The sequence below is a fragment of the Seriola aureovittata genome, chromosome 9, assembly GCF_021018895.1.
Source record: "Seriola aureovittata isolate HTS-2021-v1 ecotype China chromosome 9, ASM2101889v1, whole genome shotgun sequence".
Classification (NCBI taxonomy): Eukaryota; Metazoa; Chordata; class Actinopteri; order Carangiformes; family Carangidae; genus Seriola; species Seriola aureovittata.
The window spans coordinates 260377-278589 of record NC_079372.1 but is presented as its reverse complement, the minus strand read 5'-3'; the positions used below and the strand labels follow the sequence as shown (position 1 = coordinate 278589).

Here is an 18213-nt window from a genome sequence, read left to right as displayed (position 1 = left end):
CAGACAGTAAAAAATGTTCATAACAATTAGGATAATGCCCGAGTTGATGTCACAAAATTGATTGTTTTGTCTGAACAGCAGTGCAAAACCTTAAGACGTGATCACATATCACATAGGTAGCAAATCCTCACAACTGAAAAGCTAAAACTATGCAATGTTTGGTATTTTTCCTTGAAAAATCAATTAACATTAGCCAATTATGAAAATAGTTGCTAATGATTTTTTTGATTGACTGATTAATTGTCAGCTCTAATAAAAGTAGCAGGAAAGCCAGAGATTAGAAGATAGTAATTTTGTTGGTCCTTCTGAGTATACTGCAATGTAGAAGTGGAAACACACTCACGCACACACACAGTTAAACAACAGTACACACAGAAATCAAACAAACAGATAAACACTCATAGAAACACAATTTATCCAAGCACTCAGTTGTCATGATGGCATTATTTACATCTCTCCAAGCCTCGTGAAACCACTGAATAGACATGAAAGCCAATAAACCAGCCACTGTTGCATCAGCAAACAAGTCAAAATATCACACTTTAATTAAACTCAATATGCTATCCAACGAAGACGAATGTTGAACTGGAATAGAACTGAAAATGTCGTTTCAGCTCAACTTCATCTTTCCCAGAGGCCCTTTACTCCCTGAGACCAGTGAATGATCCGTTGCTATGGCAACTCAAAGAATGCAGACACATTAGGGCAACTGCATGTAAGGTCAGATGTGAACTGAAAACAGAAACAGTGAAGGAAGCAGTATCTTCTGTGTAATAAATGAATTGGGCAGAACAGTAGGAACTATACAGATGTTTTCCTTGTGTAACAGGTAGTGGGAGATCCCTTCCAGGTCACCATGGGGTTTAGTCACGCCGACCTCCTGGTTTTAATTTTTTGGGGAAGGCTATATATTCACCTTGATGCTGCTCTCTTGCTCTCTCTGCTGTCTGGTGAGCCTGTGGTGTGCTGTCTTTGCTCTGTTTGTTTTGTTGGTTTAGTTATTGTGTTTTGGTCTGTTTAGTTGTTTCATTGTTTGCACACTGTTGTCCCTGGTATTGGTTTGGTTATTTCCCCCATACGAATTTGTACCTGTCTCAAGTTCTAATACCTGTTTCTTTTGTTTGTTTCTGTACAGTGCTGTAGGTGCGGCAGCGAGCGTGGCCGGCCTGACGGTGGAGGGTTTGGTGGTAGAGTTCCTCACCTGTGCTTCGTCACCCCCCATATTAGTGTGTTTGGTAAATTTTGCACTTCCTTCACTATTTATTTGTATCCCCTTTGTTGATTTGCTGTGTGAGTGTGTAGGGCACCGGAGTGTGGTGAGGTACTCTATCCCAGTTTAAATTTTCTCCCTTCCCTGTCTGTGGCCACAGCTGCTAATCCTACGGCTCCTTTTCTCTTTTTTTTGTGTTCCTGTTATTCATTTATATATGAGACAAATTGGAACTTGAGGCACTTATGTTTTCTATTTTTCTTTTCTCTTAACCTTAATAAATTGTTGTTGGTTTTTATATATTGATCTTTTAAATAAAATTTGTAATCTTGGGGGAAATCCTTGTCTCAGTCCATTTAGTCACCTGTATCAGTAAGGTATCTGTGGATTAACTGTTTTACTGAAGTATTAAAGGGGGTCAGTAGTAGCCGAATTTTTCAGTTAAATCTGGGCCTTGCCACGGCCCGGCCACATTCTGGCGTTGTCGGCAGGATGCAGTGACAAATTTTGGTGGGTGTAAAGGATTATTTTCAGAGTTATTTTAGACCTTTTTTTTGTTTGTTTGTTTTTTGGTGGAGTAATTTGTATATAGCTGTAAACCAAAAGAGACCAGTGTGCATATTGAGGGACTTGCCTAGTGTTGTGCCAACTTGCCCTCCCAACTAAATTGGGCTGTTCAGATAACTTGGTCCTTATTGACTTTCTCAACTCAGCCATGGCCAGTCAGCTGCAAGAATTGATGGACTTGGTTCAGTAGCTGCGTGCTGAAAAGGAGCAGCTACTGCAGGAGCGAGCAGCAGCCACCTCACTCCCTTTGGGTTCAGGCCCTGGTCATTTGGTTTGTTCTCAAAACTCTGTTCCCAATGACCCCCTCCCTGTTGAGCATTTGCTTTATATCCCTAGGGAACAAAAATGCCCAACCTTTAGGGAACATCTGGTATCCCAGTGGAGGATTGGGTTGAGGAGATGAGGGCCACGTTAAGAGCTAGGCAGTTGAGACCTGTTGATCAAGCTTATTTTATTTTTGACCATCTAGAGGGGCAGGCAAAAAATTAGATTAGGTACAGATCTAGAGCAAAAAGAGAGGACCCTAATGAAATTTTGACTATTCTACAAGATCTGTATGGCTGTTCTAAGTCTTATGTTTCCCTACAACAGAGTTTCTTTTCTTGGAGGCAGTTAGAAGGAGAGTCACTTCATGTTTTTTCACATGCGTTGTGTTGTCTCATGGAGAAGGTTGAACGTTGTGCCCCAAGAGTAATGCGTGATGCCCCTATTCTTCTTAGGGACCAGCTTGTGGAGGATGTTTTTGACTCTGATCTTTGCAGGGAGTTAAAGCGTGTAGTACGACAGCACCCTGATTACAACCTCCTAGATCTTCAAGCAGAGGCCATACACTGGGAAGACCTGATGAGCCAAGGGGTAGGAGTAATTTGGTCCCCACCTTTAGCGCCATGCAGTCTTCTGAGAGTAGGACGCCTACTATTTCTGGTAACGCAGAAATGAAGGAGTTCAAGCATATGTTACAGAAACAAAAAGAGCAGCTTAATCTACTGACCCAAAGTCTTTTAGCACTACAGGAGCCCCCCCGGCCCCCTGCTAGACAAAGACCCCCAAACATTGTCATCTGTAGGCGTTGCCAAAAACCAGGTCACTATGCCAGGGAGTTCCATAGTGAACGTGTTGATTTCCAGGTTCAGCAGCAGCCCAGGGCCCCACCTCCTACAACAGCAGCCTCTGTGGCCCAGGATGCGGGAAACCCCCCCCGATGTGAGGAGCCAAGCATCAGGAGGGGAGGACACAGGCTCAGATACACAGAGATAAGATGCTCAGATCATGGCCTCTAATCTGGTAGAACCGTGCCCCAAGGTAACTGTTAGTCTGGGAGATGTACCTGTTAACCTCCTATTAGACACAGGTTCGATGGTTACAACCATATTTGAAAGCTTCTTTCTCCAGCATTTCCATCATGCCCCCTAGGTCTTGCCACTGGCTTCTGTTGCGTGCTGCTAATGGGCTGGAAAGACCCTATGTGAGCTATGTAGAGCTGAATGTGACAGTTTTTGGCAAGGTCATACCACAGCGAGGTGTTCTGATTGTTAAAGATCCGCCAGGGTTTTCCCGGTGGCTTGGGTATGAATGTAATAAGAGTGCTATTATCAGTTGTTTGGTCAACATGGCCTGTACCTTTTCGACCTCCCCATTGTGCAGCAGGCCCCTCCTTTGTGGCGTCAGGCGCTACAACAGTGCCACCAGGCACAGTGTGATGCAGCTCAACCCAAGACCAGTTTGGCCTGGGTGAGAGGTAGGCGTCCCATCACCATACCTAGGGGTACAGTTAAGTGGGTTACTGCTACATGCTCTTCTCAGTTTAGTGAGTCCTCAGGTGCTGCATTGATTGAGCCCCTCGACGATGGTCGGTTCCTCCCTGAATGTGTGCTCCTATCCCCAGCCATGATCACTGTGACTAAAGGGTACTGTGTATGAGCCTGTGGTAAATGTAGGTGAGACAGATGTTCTTTTACATCCCCGCCAGCCCATAGGGCTTTTGAGTCAGGCTCCGGTCATAAGTTTACCAGAGGGAGTTTCTACCGTAGAGCAACACTCGGGTGGGATTACAGCCACAGTTACTGCCCAAGAAGCACAGGCCAGCCTAGTGCCAGCCTTTATCTGCACTTTCTGAGATAGACCAGAGAAAGGCTAAATCCTTCTATTTTTCTTTTCTCTTAACCTTAATAAATTGTTGTTGGTTTTTATATATTGATCTTTTAAATAAATTTGTAATCCATCTTTTATCACCTGTATCAGTAAGGTATCTGTGGATTAACTGTTTTACTGAGGTTTTAAAGGGGGTCAGTAGTACCCGAATTTTTCAGTTAAATCTGGGCCTTGCCACGGCCCGGCCACACTTGTAAGAAGAGAAACTTACTTTTTTTTACTTTATGTAATTTTAGATGTGTACCTGTGGTAACAGAGCATAACAAATGTGTAGAATGATATATTTTGAATTTTAATCACTGCCTCTTATGTTTGTGTTTGCTAAACTGACTTTGTTGTGGCTCTTATAACAATCTTCATTGATACATGTGTCTGTGGAGGCAGAATTACTCAAATACAATTGGTATAGGAATCACAGGTGTAACTAATAACATTAATTAACTTTCATTCAGGAACTGGACCCTGGAGGCCAGTGAGTGTCTAAGACTGTTTTGAGTGCACACATTAGAATGTCCTGTTGGAGTCACAGGAAAATGAAAAAAGCAAGGACCCTGACCTTGATAGACTGGTTGAATGTACCAAGGACTACATTAACTTCTGTATGGACACTGTACTACCAGGAAGGACTGTACACTGCTTTCCAAACAACAAACCCTAGATCGCCAGTAACATCAAGACCCTCCTCAACCAGAAAAAGGAGGCCTTCAGGGATGGAGACAGGGAGGAGCTCAGGTGTGTGCAACATGAGCTGAAGAGATTAAAGCAGGCGAAAGAGGACTACAAAAAGAAAGTAGAGAGGAAGCTGCAGCACAACACGAGAGAGGTGTGGAATGGGATGAGGACCATCACTGGATATAAAGAGAACAGCCAGGCAACATCAGGTGACGTGGACAAGGCCAATGAGTTCAACCTGTTCTACAACAGGTTTGACACAGCTTCACCTGTTCTCTCTCCCAATGCTTCAGCTGCAGCTTCTCCTACGGCATCTCCTCCACAACCTGACACTGCAGCTGCAACTCCCTCCACACAGGGATCAAGTCTCCTGTCCTTTAATTGTGGCGTGTATCAGGAATGGGCAGAAAGAGGAGTACAAGGATCTGACGATGGTCTTCAGTGGATGGAGTGACAAGAACTGCCTCCTTCAGAACACCTCCAAGACCAAGTAGATGGTCATGGACTTTCGGAGGTCTAGGCCCACCCTTCAGCCAGTCAACATTCGAGGGAAGGACATTGAGGTGGTGCACACTTATAAATACCTAGGTGTGCACCTGGACAGTAAACTGCACTGGTCCATGAACACGGATGCCATCTACCTGAAGGGTCAGAGCCGGCTCTTTTTCCTCAGGTCTTTTGACGTCTGCAGTGAAATGCTGCACATGTTTTATCAGTCAGTGGTGGCCAGTGTACTCTTTTATGATGCAGTCTGCTGGGGCAACTGCATGTCCGACATGAACACAAAGACTCTGGACAATCTGGCAAAAAAGTCTGGGTTTGTGCTTGGCAGGAGTCTGGACTCACTCAGGACTGTTGTGGAGAGTCACATGCAATGTAAGATGGAGGCCATCTTAGACAATACCAACCACCCTCTCCACAACATTCTGGCAGGACAGAGAAGCAGCTACAGGTGCAGCAAATGTCTCTTCTCAGGTTCAGGAGATCCTTTGTTCCCACTACCATCAGGCTATACAACACCTCAGCCAAAGGAAGTGGACTAATCTAATTATTATTGATTATTTATTAACCATTTTCCCCTGGGGATGAATAAAGTATCTATCTATCTATCTATCTATCTATCTATCTATCTATCTATCTATCTATCTATCTATCTATCTATCTATCTATCTCTCTGTCTATCTATCTGTCTATCTATCTGTCTATCTAATGAAATCATTAAGTGTTTTAGTGAGTCAGGCCATTGTCCATATTAGGAAACCACCTTCCTCAAAGCTCTCAGACAAACAGCTACTGTTGGTCTGACATGTTACATGTGGTATATTGGATCGAGTACTCGGTGCTTGATTGTGTTAGACTGTCACCACTACTGAGTTTTTTTTTTTTTTTGCACAGCATAGTCATACCAATATCACCTAATTATAATGCAAAATAAAATCAAATAAAAAAAAACATAGAAAAAAATAAAAAAATAAAATAAATCACAAGGGCCATCTCATATTAAATCAAATCTTTTAAGTAAAGAAAATAATTTAAGGGCTTTCTTCTCTTTAACAAGACTTAAGGACTTACACAAGAGTTTTAGCTCATTCCTCCAATGGGTCAAACACGGTTTGGTCTTAAAATATCTACACTTGTGAATGAAGAACTTTCCTAATAACACCAAAATATTGAGGACAAAATCCATATTCATATCTTCAACAAAAACACCAAATGTAACTGTCTTCACTGTTAAAGGTAACTCCATTTCCTTGGACTGTAGCCAGCTCTGCATCTCACTCCAGAAATATTGCACTTAATCACAATGAAAGAAAAGATGTTGCAAAGTTTCAATTTCCCTTTCACAAAAAACACAATTATTCAAATCAAAATTAAATCTTAATCTTAAAAACTCGTTTGTTGGGTAAATTTCATTTAAAATTTTGAAGTTTACCTCTTTTACTTTGGGAGGGAGTGGAAATGAAATATAATTTTTTCTTATTTTACTAATCTTTTCCTTTTCAAATTCCTTGAGGATATACCTTCTTTTTACTGGGTTAGGGTAATATTCTTCTAGCAAAATGTTTCTAATAACTTTGTTAGTACATTTAAGGTCACAAAAATCTAATCCTTTGATGCAGAGCTGTCTCAGTTCAGGAGAGACCTTAGAGTACCGAATGTCTTCTCTAACCATCGACCTCAGAGAAATTGGTATGGCTTTTATCACTCTATTATAATGCTTAACATTACATTGAAGTTTGTATTTTTTACAAAAACCCTCATGCTGTAAGACATTTTCAGTATCATCCAGAAAGTGTGCAACAGCCCAGACTCCCTTTGATCTCCAATCCTCTATATACACAGATTTTCTACTAAGCAATATGTACCTGTTGTTCCACACAGGTGCGTTGTGTGGTGTAAAATTATGACTATAAATTAACTTCCAATAGAAAAGGACTTGCTGATGGAAAGCAGAGAGTTTAAGTGTTAATGAGCTACACTCAAAGTCACAGTGCACAAGAAAGTCTATTCCACCCATTTTTTGGAAATCATATTAGGAACAATAAACCAGAAGGAATGTCTATTTGTAAGGAAAGATTTTAACCATTTCAGTTTTAACACACCATTTATAATATCAAAATCAATCGCATTCAACCCCCCATCATCATAGTTTTTAATCATGTCAATCTTTCTTATATATTGATATATATCTATTTCTCCATATGAACTTAAAATTAACAGTATTAATCATTTTGATAATTCTTGCTGAGATGGGTAAGGAGAAGGCTTGGTAAATGAGTCTGGATAGACTATCCATTTTTGATAATAAGACTCTGCCAAAAATTTAAATATCTCTCTGCAGCCACCTGTTTAGAATTGACTTACACTTGTCCACATTGTTACAAATATTCATCTTTTCAGTTGTTGTTTTGTCCTTAGAGATAACAATCCCAATATTTGACCTCCTTTTTTATCTTTATGTTATACAGGGATTGTAGATGATATTCATGTAATGTTAAAATTTCACATTTATTTAAATTCAGCTGTAAGCCAGAAGCTTTTGAGAATTGATTGAATTTGATCTTCATTTTTCAGAAATAACGTTGTGTCATCTGCCAGGTTATTTATTACAATTTGTCTGTCCATCACATTTAGCCCTTCAATGTGACTGCTTTTGATTAGAATAGACAACATTTCGGCAACCATCATGAACAATAATGGTGAGCTGCCGCAACCTTGTCGAATACCCCTTTTAATCTCAAATCTGGAACAAGTGCCATGTCCTAAAGCTACAGAACTGTTGATTCCATTATACAGCATTCCAATCACATCTATAAATATACTTCCAAAACCAAAGTGAAACCAGAAGTTTTTAAAATAAAGGGGTGTTCAACAGAATCAAATGCTTTATAAAAGTCTAAAAATAAAATAAACCCACTTTCTTGAACCATCTGACTGTAATCAAGTAAATCCAATACAAGTCTAATGTTATTGTGAATTAACCTTCCTTTTAGAAAACCAGATTGTGTCTCACTAATTATGGAAGAAATACCTTCTTTTAATCTAGCAGCAATCACTCCTGAAAGAATCTTATAGTCTGCATTAAGCAGTGTTATTGGCCTGAGGTTATCTAATATCCGTTTATCTTTTCCAGGTTTAGGAATCAGGGTGATTAAACCTTGTTTCATGATTGACATCAATTCTTTTTTCTCTATACATTCCTTTAATGCATCAAATAGTAGATCTCTTACATCCTTCCAGAAGAATTGATAAAAATTTGTTGTGAGCCCATCTGTCCCAGGATATTTGTTTAAAGCCATTTTGAAAATAACTGAGTCCAATTTGTTAATTTTAAAGTCTGACTCACAGATCTTTAAAGGAGTCATCAATACGAGGGATAGAGTTCTCAATCTTATCAAAAAGGATGACAGTATCTACTAAAGAATAATTGGAAGAATATAATTCAGAGTAAAAGGAGTAAACCTCTTTTTCTATACTTCTAAAATCTTTGTTTTCTATCCCATTAATCATTAGACTTGGAATAGAGTTTCTCTGCTGTCTGCTTTTTTCCAAATTGCTAAAGTATGAAGAATTTTTTTCACCTGCTTCAATCCATTTCGCTCTTGATCTTATGAAGGTTCCCTGAGCTCTTTCAAGATAAAGATCATCTAATTTGACTTGTAACTCCATTAATTTGTTCTTCACTTGAGAGTTTAGATCTGGTTTACTACAGCACATACTTATTTTCCGGAGCAGATTACTTTCATACTCTCTTTTTCTTATTAAGTTCTTTTCTAATCTTATTACAGTATTCTTGATTTTGTAGCAATCTGGCATTAAATTTCCAATACCCTTTATTCCTAACTTCCTTAACTTTGGGTTCTAAAACTAAGTCTATGAAACAATGATCAGATAAAGGTGCTTTAAAGATTTTAGTATATGAGGCATATCTCAAAATGTCATCACTCACCAACCAGTAATCAATTCTTGACTTGTTTCCTCCGTTGGGCTTAAACCATGAATAACTTTTAACATCTGTGTTTAACCTTCTCCATATATCAGTTACATTATTATCTGTCATGAAACTTTTAATAGTGTCATTATATTGTGGTTTTTCTAATCTTGGAGGCATCCTATCTACCCATTCATCCGGAGTCATGTTCCAGTCGCCTTCTACTAAAACATAGTCAGTGGGGTACAACACTTTAAGATCTGATATCACATTTGTTATATTTTCCAAAAGTTTCTCATTTTGTCCATTGTTATTATACCCATAAATATTTGTTATAATAAGAAACAGACTTTCAACTTTCAATACCACCTTCAGCCAGTGACCATCTCCATCAGCTCTATGACTTATAATTTCTCCAGGACATTTGTTGAAGCATATTGCCACTCCTCCCGATCAGTTAGAGCCATGACTAAATAAAATTCGGTCTCCCCATTGATTAGTCCAAAAAGTCGCGTCCACATCAGCAGAATGAGTCTCTTGTAAAAATAAACACTGAGATCTTTGCCCTTTACAAAATAAAAAAAGTGCTTTCCTTTTCACAATGTCCTTCAAGCCCCTAACATTTAATGAACCAAAAGAAATATTGACATTTTCCATGAACACTAAAACAAAACAAGAAAAGTGAATGCAAGTGTAACACTTGTTTAATCCGCCCACTCAGATAGTGAATGAATCTAAACCTTTAAAGAGTTTTAACGTCCCTTTGTAAAAGTTTCCATTGTATCACAGTCATATCAAATGATTTCACCTGTCATCTTCAATCCGGCGTCCTTCAATGTATCCGTGAGGACCCCGAAAGAAAGCCAGTTTTCCAGCGCGCCTCGCTTGTTCAATTTGCGGCCATAGACGTCTTCTTTCCTCCCAGTCCTCCCGTGGCAACACCTCCGCAAAACGGATGCCTTTATCCTTGCAGACCTGCGAGTTCTTGGTCCGTCGCCAGATCTCTTCTTTCACCCACCTCTTGGCAAACAGAATGATGACATGCCTGACTTTATTTTCCATCTTTCTTCCAACGCTATGGACGATGTCAACCGCTTCCTCCACCTGCGACTCCAGATCTGGCGCAATTTTCCGGAGGATTTCGGTGACATGTGCTCGGATGTCCTCCTCTCGTTTCTCTTCCAAGCCTTTAATCCGGAGACACCACCTCATCCTGTATCTCTCTTGTTCTCTTACTCTTTCCTTGAGTTCACTGTTGTCTTCGCAAAGCCGGTCGTTTTGTTTCTCCAAGTTTTCAACTTTTTTTTGCATTCTCTCACCTCCTCCGCGTTGAACTGAACTGCTTTCGCTAAGCTAGCAATCATAATGCTGCTTTGTTTTGTCTGCTCCTTCAAATCAACTAGCTGTCCATCCACTCGTTTTTCAAGACCCAGTATTGCCTCCAATATGGTGTTGTTAGAAACTTCAACACTCTCACCGTTATCTGCTGGCTTAGCCTTTTTCCCCACGGGATTCTTAACTGGTGTCGTTGGTACAGAGTCTTCACTGCGGTCCCTCTTGTTTATAAGAATGGTGTCCATAGCATAGTCGTGCTCCGTTGCATGTACGTTATCTTTTCCCTTTTCTTTTCTGGAAGTAGCTGCAGTTTTCACAAAGGTCCAGCTAACCAGCTTAACCAGCAAAGTGGTTGAGAAAGAAAAACTAAACAAGAGAAACAACATAGTCATTCCATATGTGTCTGGAGTATCAGAAAAACTCAGGAGGATCTTCAACAAACACCGTATCCCTGTGTATTTCAAACCCAGCAACACACTCAGACAGAGGTTGGTACACCCCAAAGACAGGACACCACACACCTGCCATAGCAACCTGGTGTATGCAGTCCAGTGTAACGAGGAATGCAATGACCTCTACATTGGAGAAACGAAACAACCACTGCACAAACGCATGGCCCAACACAGGAGAGCTAACTCCTCAGGCTTGGACTCTGCTGTTCATTTACATCTCAAGGAGAAAGCCCACTCCTTTGAGGACAGCAATGTCCACATCCTAGACAGAGAGGACAGTTGGTTCAAAAGAGGAGTAAAAGAGGCCATCTATGTTAAAATAGAGAAACCATCCCTCAACAGGGGAGGAGGTCTCAGACACCACCTATCTCCAATTTACAATGCTGCCCTTTCATCCCTTCCCAGGAGACTCAACAATCTAGCCTCCAAGAATAACAACTGTTCACAAGTGGCATGTGACTCCAACGACTGTCGTTATAACACAATAGAGCACTAACGAAGTCGAAACCAATTTTCCACCAACGACAGTCATGCAAACGACTGTCGTTGACACTTGGAGCACAAAAGGGAACCAGTGACATCATCATCCTTGTGAACGCCCACAAGAGGTTAAATACCTGGGTCTCCACACCAGAAAGTAGGACCAGTCCTAGCCTGGTCAGATGCGTACACGAACTGATGAAGCCTCTTGGATGAGAGGTGAAACGTCTTCACAGACAAATAACCTAGTCCAGTTGTTTCGATTTAAAACTCCTTTAGGATACTATGACCTGGACAAATGAGAATATACACAGGCTTATTGCAGACTTGTGCTGCGTCCTCGTCTCCGTGTATTTATGTATAACAGTGATTAAGTTAGTAACCCACGAATGGTAGCACTACAATAGTGTACATAAAGTAAAACTACAACATGGTGTCAGAAGACGGAGTTACGGAATAATTCGAGGATGGTGTTTTAATAAGTTAAAGACGAACAGGCAGCTAACAAGTCCTAGCGCGCGCAAATATGGAACAGTTCAAGCCGCCACCACCGCTGGTACTTACTGGGAATGTCGTTGAAAACTGGAGAAGATGGGAGCAGCGTTTCCAGCTGTACATGACTGCGTCAGGTGCGTTGGATAAAAAAGAGTCGATTATAATAGCCATTCTGCTTCACACCATCGGCAAGGAGGCGCTGGAAGTGTATAATACACTCACCATCATCCCAGAAGGGGACGACGACTCGGTGGAGGATGTTCGAAAAGCCTTCACGGACTACTGCAGCCCTCGAAAGAACGTCGTTTTCGAACGCCATCAGTTCTGGTCGCACACAAATGTCAGCAGGAATATCAGTGGACAGATTCATCACAGAGCTACGCCAGAAGAGCAAAGACTGTGAGTTTGGCAGACATGAAGATGACATGATAAGGGATAAATAAGTGTTTAGCATAAACGATGCCCGTATGAAAGAAAGACTGCTACGTGATAATGCGCTCAATGCGCCGAGCTTGCTAAGTCACAGATACAAGCGATGCAGACGTCACATGTTGTCCAAGACACCGCAGTGGATGTGGAAGAGGCATGTAACAACTCTCTGCCACAAATGTGGAAATAAACATGAGCCACGTCAATGCCCAGCTTATGGTGCAGTGTGCCACAAATGTGGTAAAAACAACCATTTTTCTAAGGTATGTAAATCAAGCACTGAAAAAAGCGGCGACTACAAGACGAAGACTGTGCATAATTTAGAAAGTGAAATTGATTCATTGTATATAGGCATGATTGGAAGTGGAAACAAAAACAAAACAGCTCACCGAGCTAGAGACACTGTATGGCATGCTATACTGGACTTTCATGTGTCTAGCCGAGCTGACAGACCAATTCTGGGTGGTGATGCATGTGAAGAGCTGCAGCTGGTGAGAAGAGTCGAGTCACTTGCAGCGAGGTCACCGCAACCAGCAAAACCCCCAGCCACCAAAGAGGAGCTACTACAGAGGTATGCAGAGGTCTTCACAGGATTGGGCGAGTTTCCTGGAGTTCATCACATACACATTGACCCCAGCGTCAATCCTGTGATTCACGCATGCAGGAACGTACCACTCTCCATCATGGACTCACTGAGAGAGACACTCAAAGACTTACAGAACAGGAATGTCATAACGCCTGTCAATGAACCTACGGAATGGGTGAACAGTCTTGTTGCCACAAAGAAAAAGAACTAAGGGTATGTTTGGATCCTTGCAACCTGAATGAGGCAGTCAAGCGTCAACACTATTCCATTCCTACACCGGAAGACGTGCGCAGCAGGCTAGCAGGTAAATCCATCTTCTCCATCCTAGATGAGAAGGATGGATACTGGCAGATCAAGCTAGATGAGCCATCGTTTAAGCTATGCACCTTCAACACGCCATGGGGCCAGTTCCGCTTCCTCCGACTTCCATTTGGGATCAAATCGGCCAGCGAAGTGTTCCAACAAAAGAACTGTGAGACCTTCGGCGATATCCCAGGTGTGTACGTTATAGCAGACGACATGATCATCGCAGCGTCATCAGAGCGGGAACACAATGAAATCCTGCAGAATGTAATGGAGAGAGCAAAGACTGCACATGTGAAGTTTAACAAAGACAAGATCCAGTTCAAAGTTGATACTGTAAAGTACATGGGACACGTCATCATGGCAGCAGGACAGAGAGCTTATGACACAAAGATCAAAGCAATTGTCGACATGCCAACCCCAGAAGACAAACAAAGTCTCCAACGTCTCCTAGGAATGACAAAATTCCTGGCGCAATACATACCAAATGAAGCCTCTCTCACGGCACCCCTCAGACAACTGCTCAAGAAAGATGTAGCTTGGCAGTGGTGCCTGCACCACAGCTCTGCACTACAGACACTGAAGACCACTCTCACACAATCCCCAGTGCTGAGGTACTACGATCACAAGCAGCCTCTCACTCTACAAGCCGATTCCTCAAAAGATGGACTGGGAGCCTGTCTGATGCAGGACGGCGCTCACCGACACAGAAAAGAGGTACGCACAGATAGAGAAAGAGTTGCTGGCAATAGTGTTCGCTGCTAAGAGATTCCACCAGTATGTCTACGGTAGGCCAGTAACTGTCCAGTCCGATCATAAGCCTCTGGAGGTCATCATGCGCAAGCCGCTGAGCAAAGCACCTGCGCGGCTGCAAGGTATGCTTTTACAACTGCAGCGGTATGATATAAACGTAACATACACACCAGGCAAGCACATGTACATTGCCGACACACTCTCACGCGCCACGGCAAGCAGAGAAGGTGATAATATTGATGAGAACCCCTGTGATGAGAAAGTTGTGTATGCCTTAGAGGCCACAGATGCCTTGAGTGAGGAAACACTCAGCCAACTAAAAAAGGCAACGGCAGCAGATAGCATGCTACAAGCTGTGTGTGAGAAGCATAAGAACGGCTGGCCCATGAAAAAGAAAAGTCTGGACAAGAAACTACACGCCTACTGGGCAGTGAAGGACATAATAAGCATGGAGAATGACATTGTCTTGGTCGGAGACAAAATCATCATACCTCAGAGCTTCAGGAGCACGATTTTAGAGAAGCTGCATCTTGCACACCAAGGAGTGCAGCGCACAAAAGCCAAGGCAAGAAAATCCCTCTACTGGCCTGGCATGGCACGATATATAGAGGCGATGGTGGAAAAGTGCGTGCAGTGCCAGCAGCTACAGCCCAAACAGCAGGCTGAGCCACTCATACCACATCAGGTTCCAGAACTGCCATGGATAAAAGTCGGAGCAGACATCTTCGAGCTACACGGTCAGTCATACTTGTTGTTAGTTGATTACCTGACCAAATATCCTGAAGTGCTTAACATATCTGACAAAACAGCTCATACTGTGATCCAGAAAATGAAGTCTGTGTTTGCCAGGCACAGGATTTCTAGGGAGATAGTGAGTGACCACGTCCCATTTGCCAGCTATGAGCTGAAGTCATTCGCAGCTTCATGGGAGATCAAACTCACACACTCCAGTCCAGGTTTTCCCTCTTCAAATGGCATGGCTGAAAGAGCCATAAAGACTGTAAAACATGCGCTGAAGAAGGCAATGCAGACCGGCACTGACCCACATCTAGTGCTGCTGTCACTTAGGAACACTCCAGTGACTGGACTGAACGCATCACCTGCACAGATGTTGATGGGTAGAGTTCTACGAAGCACACTTCCGTGCTCCAGTGACTTGCTGACACAGTCAGCCCCATAGCATATTCACAGCAAAATCCAGAGACACCGTACACATGCACACACGGGGCGGCTGGGAGCCTGCGGTTGTCATCCAACAGCGAGATGAACCATGCTCCTACACTTTGCAGACACCGGCTGGGAAGACGTAAAGAAGGAACAGGCGACATCTGAGGAAGATACATCCAAGCCTATTCAGAGACACGGACAGTGATGAACATTTTGACTCAGAGGTACAACCCTCATAAACGCCTGTGTCAGTGGGCTCAGCACCACATGACCTGCCACCACACGACCCTCCTCCTGTGACTACGGACAGTACACCCACATGCTACACAAGGAGCGGCAGAGCGGTCAGACGCCCTGCCAGATACAATGACTAACCTTTCATGTGATCATTCAAGTGTGTTTAAAAAGACAAAAAAAAAAAAAGAAGTAAAACAAAGAGTATAAGGTGTGTTCAACCTGAAATGTTTTAAGAATGTTGAATGTTAAAAAATGTTTACGTTTCAACCAACAGAATGCAGAAAGGAACATGATTTACCGTATTTTCCGGACTATAGAGCGCACCTGTATATAAGCCGCATCCGCTCTATTTTTAAAAAAAGAGATATACAAGCCGCACCGGGCTATAAGCCGCAGATATATATGTTGGAAAAATTAGATATTTACTGCATGTACAGAACGATTTTGAACTGTAAATGTACATGTATGTACCTGAACAGATACTTTCCGAACAGTGCCTTTTAACACGGCAGCAACTTTGCTGATTAAAACGGAACAGAACCAAGAGAAAAAAAACAGCATTTATTTACTTTAATTTCTCCTGTGTTTGAAACCACAAGTCACTTTAATCATCTTCGCTGAAACCCATGAAGTCGTCTTCTTCAGTGTCGGAGTTGAACAGCCTCAGAAGCGCTTCGTCACATCTGTCTCCATCAGTCTCGCTCTCCGTGTCACTGTCATCCTCCGGTGAAGTTGACCCTGAAGGTGTGCTGCTCTCTTCGCGTAGCAGTCCAGCCTTTCGGAACCCGTTGGCGATGGTGGATTTTTTCACAGCACTCCACGCTGTTAGGATCCACTGACAGACATCAGAAAAGGATGCTTTTTGCATGCGGCCAGTTTTTGTGAATGACTTCTCACCACTTGTCATCCAAGCCTCCCACTCAACCCGGAGTGCAGCTTTAAATGCCCGATTCACACTGATGTCAAGCGGCTGCAAATACTTTGTTGTACCTCCAGGAATCACAGCTAGAATGGAGTTTGTTCTGCTTTCACAGAATCTGTGATGTGGGCCCTCATGCTATCCAAAACAAGCAGGGCTTTTTTCCGGTGAAAAAATCCTCCTGGGCGCTTGCCGTAGCACTCCGTTAACCATTCCTTCATTAGGCCTTCCATCATCCACCCTTTGGTGTTAACTTTGACCACTATGCCTTTCGGGAGTTGTTCTTTCGGCATAGTTATGCGCTTAAAAATCACCAGTGGTGGAAGTTTTTGTCCGGATGCCGTACATGCCAGAACGCAGGTGAAGTGCGTCCTCTCGTGACCTGTTGTTTTCAACAACACGGATGATGCGCCTGTCTTATTAACAGTCCTGGTCAGAGGCAGATCAAACGTCAAAGGTACTTCATCCATATTTATGATGTTCTGGTACGATGGAGTGTTCTTGTATCTTTGTTTCAACGAATTTGTGGAAGTTGTCAACTTTTTCCTGATAGTCAGGGGGGAGTTGCTGACAGAGAGTGGTCCGTGCCCTGATGGACAGGTTTTTACGTCTCATAAATCTGAAACACCATGACGGCCCAGCTTTGAAATCTTCAATATTCATTTCGCGGGCGCTTGTTTTAGCTTTCAGTCAGATCTGTACAGTGGATACACCTCGGCCACCTGCTCTCTGTGTGTTCACCCAGTCCTCCAGGACATTTTCAAGGTTTGGCCACCTGCTTTTATGTCCTCTGAAAACTTTTCTCGACTTTTGGCATTGCATGAGCTTTTCCTGCTGCCACCTCCAACGTCTCACCATAGATTCATTGATTCTAAGCTTGCGTGCAGCAGCGCGGTTTCCTTCCAGGATAGCAAGATCGATGGCCTTCAACTTAAAACTTGCATCATACGAACTTCTTCGTGTGGGTTCCATGATGAAGGGGCGAGGATTTGAAAATAATGACCAGTTGGTAATTTATCTGCTAAAGAAAAAGTAGCGTATTCTTCTTTGCATTGATTTTTCGTCTATCTTATTTTTTATTCTAATTCCAGTTAGAACGCCCCTAGCGGTGGAAGAAAAATCCACAGAATAGCCGCACCTGTATATAAGCCGCATGGTTCAAAACCCAGGAAAAAAGTAGCGGCTTATAGTCCGGAAAATACGGTATGTTGTTTAATGAGAGCCATTTATCATTTGAAAACATGCTTTATTAATCATTGAAGTATGCAAGTAGAAAACACTTGTTCGATGTTGATGCCATGACGTTAATGGTTAAGTAAAGAGTCTACTCTTGAAGTAACTGATTAGTAGGCCACATCTCAGTTGGAAAAGAGGGATGTGGTATTTTGGATCGAGTACTTGGTGCTCGATTGTGTTAGACTGTCACCACTACTGAGTTCTGTGATACACTGGTCTTGCCTGTAGTAGTGTGATTCGCCCGCCAGTAAAGATCATTCTTGTGCTGCATCCTCGTCTCCGTGTATTTATGTATAACAGTGATTAAGTTAGTAACCCACGAATGGTAGCACTACAATAGTGTACATAAAGTAAAACTACAACATTACACAAACATGTCAGATGTGTAGCGTACATACCTGGCCTGGCATCAGTCACAAGCCATTAAGGAAGTTCATTATAAGGACATGCAGAGTTACGGACCCACAGTTGACACTTTGTGACTCTTCCCACCATCAAACTATCAAATTGATAGGAAACAGAGACAAAGGACCCCTCTTCCACAAACAGACCATGCTTTTAGCATGTCCGAACGACACAGAACCAGACCAAAGGTCAAAGGGTCATCTCCAGAGGACCAACCAATTGACACCAAGCAACTGGAGAATATAGGCAAAATCTCAGATCTAAGGAAGAATGTTAAATTAAATATCTAGCTGTTGTGTAACTCATGAGATGTTCCTATGCAATAGTTTAATCCCAAACTTCTATCCTATAGAACGTTTGAAATGTAACATATAGATTTTAAGA

General features: G+C 42.4%; 1 protein-coding gene across 1 annotated transcript in view; it reads right to left on the bottom strand.

Moving 5' to 3' along the window:
* The window catches only part of cacna1db (calcium channel, voltage-dependent, L type, alpha 1D subunit, b), a 153515-nt gene that overhangs the window by 84237 nt on the left and 51065 nt on the right, over positions 1-18213 (bottom strand). The gene's annotated exons all lie outside the window — the stretch shown is intronic.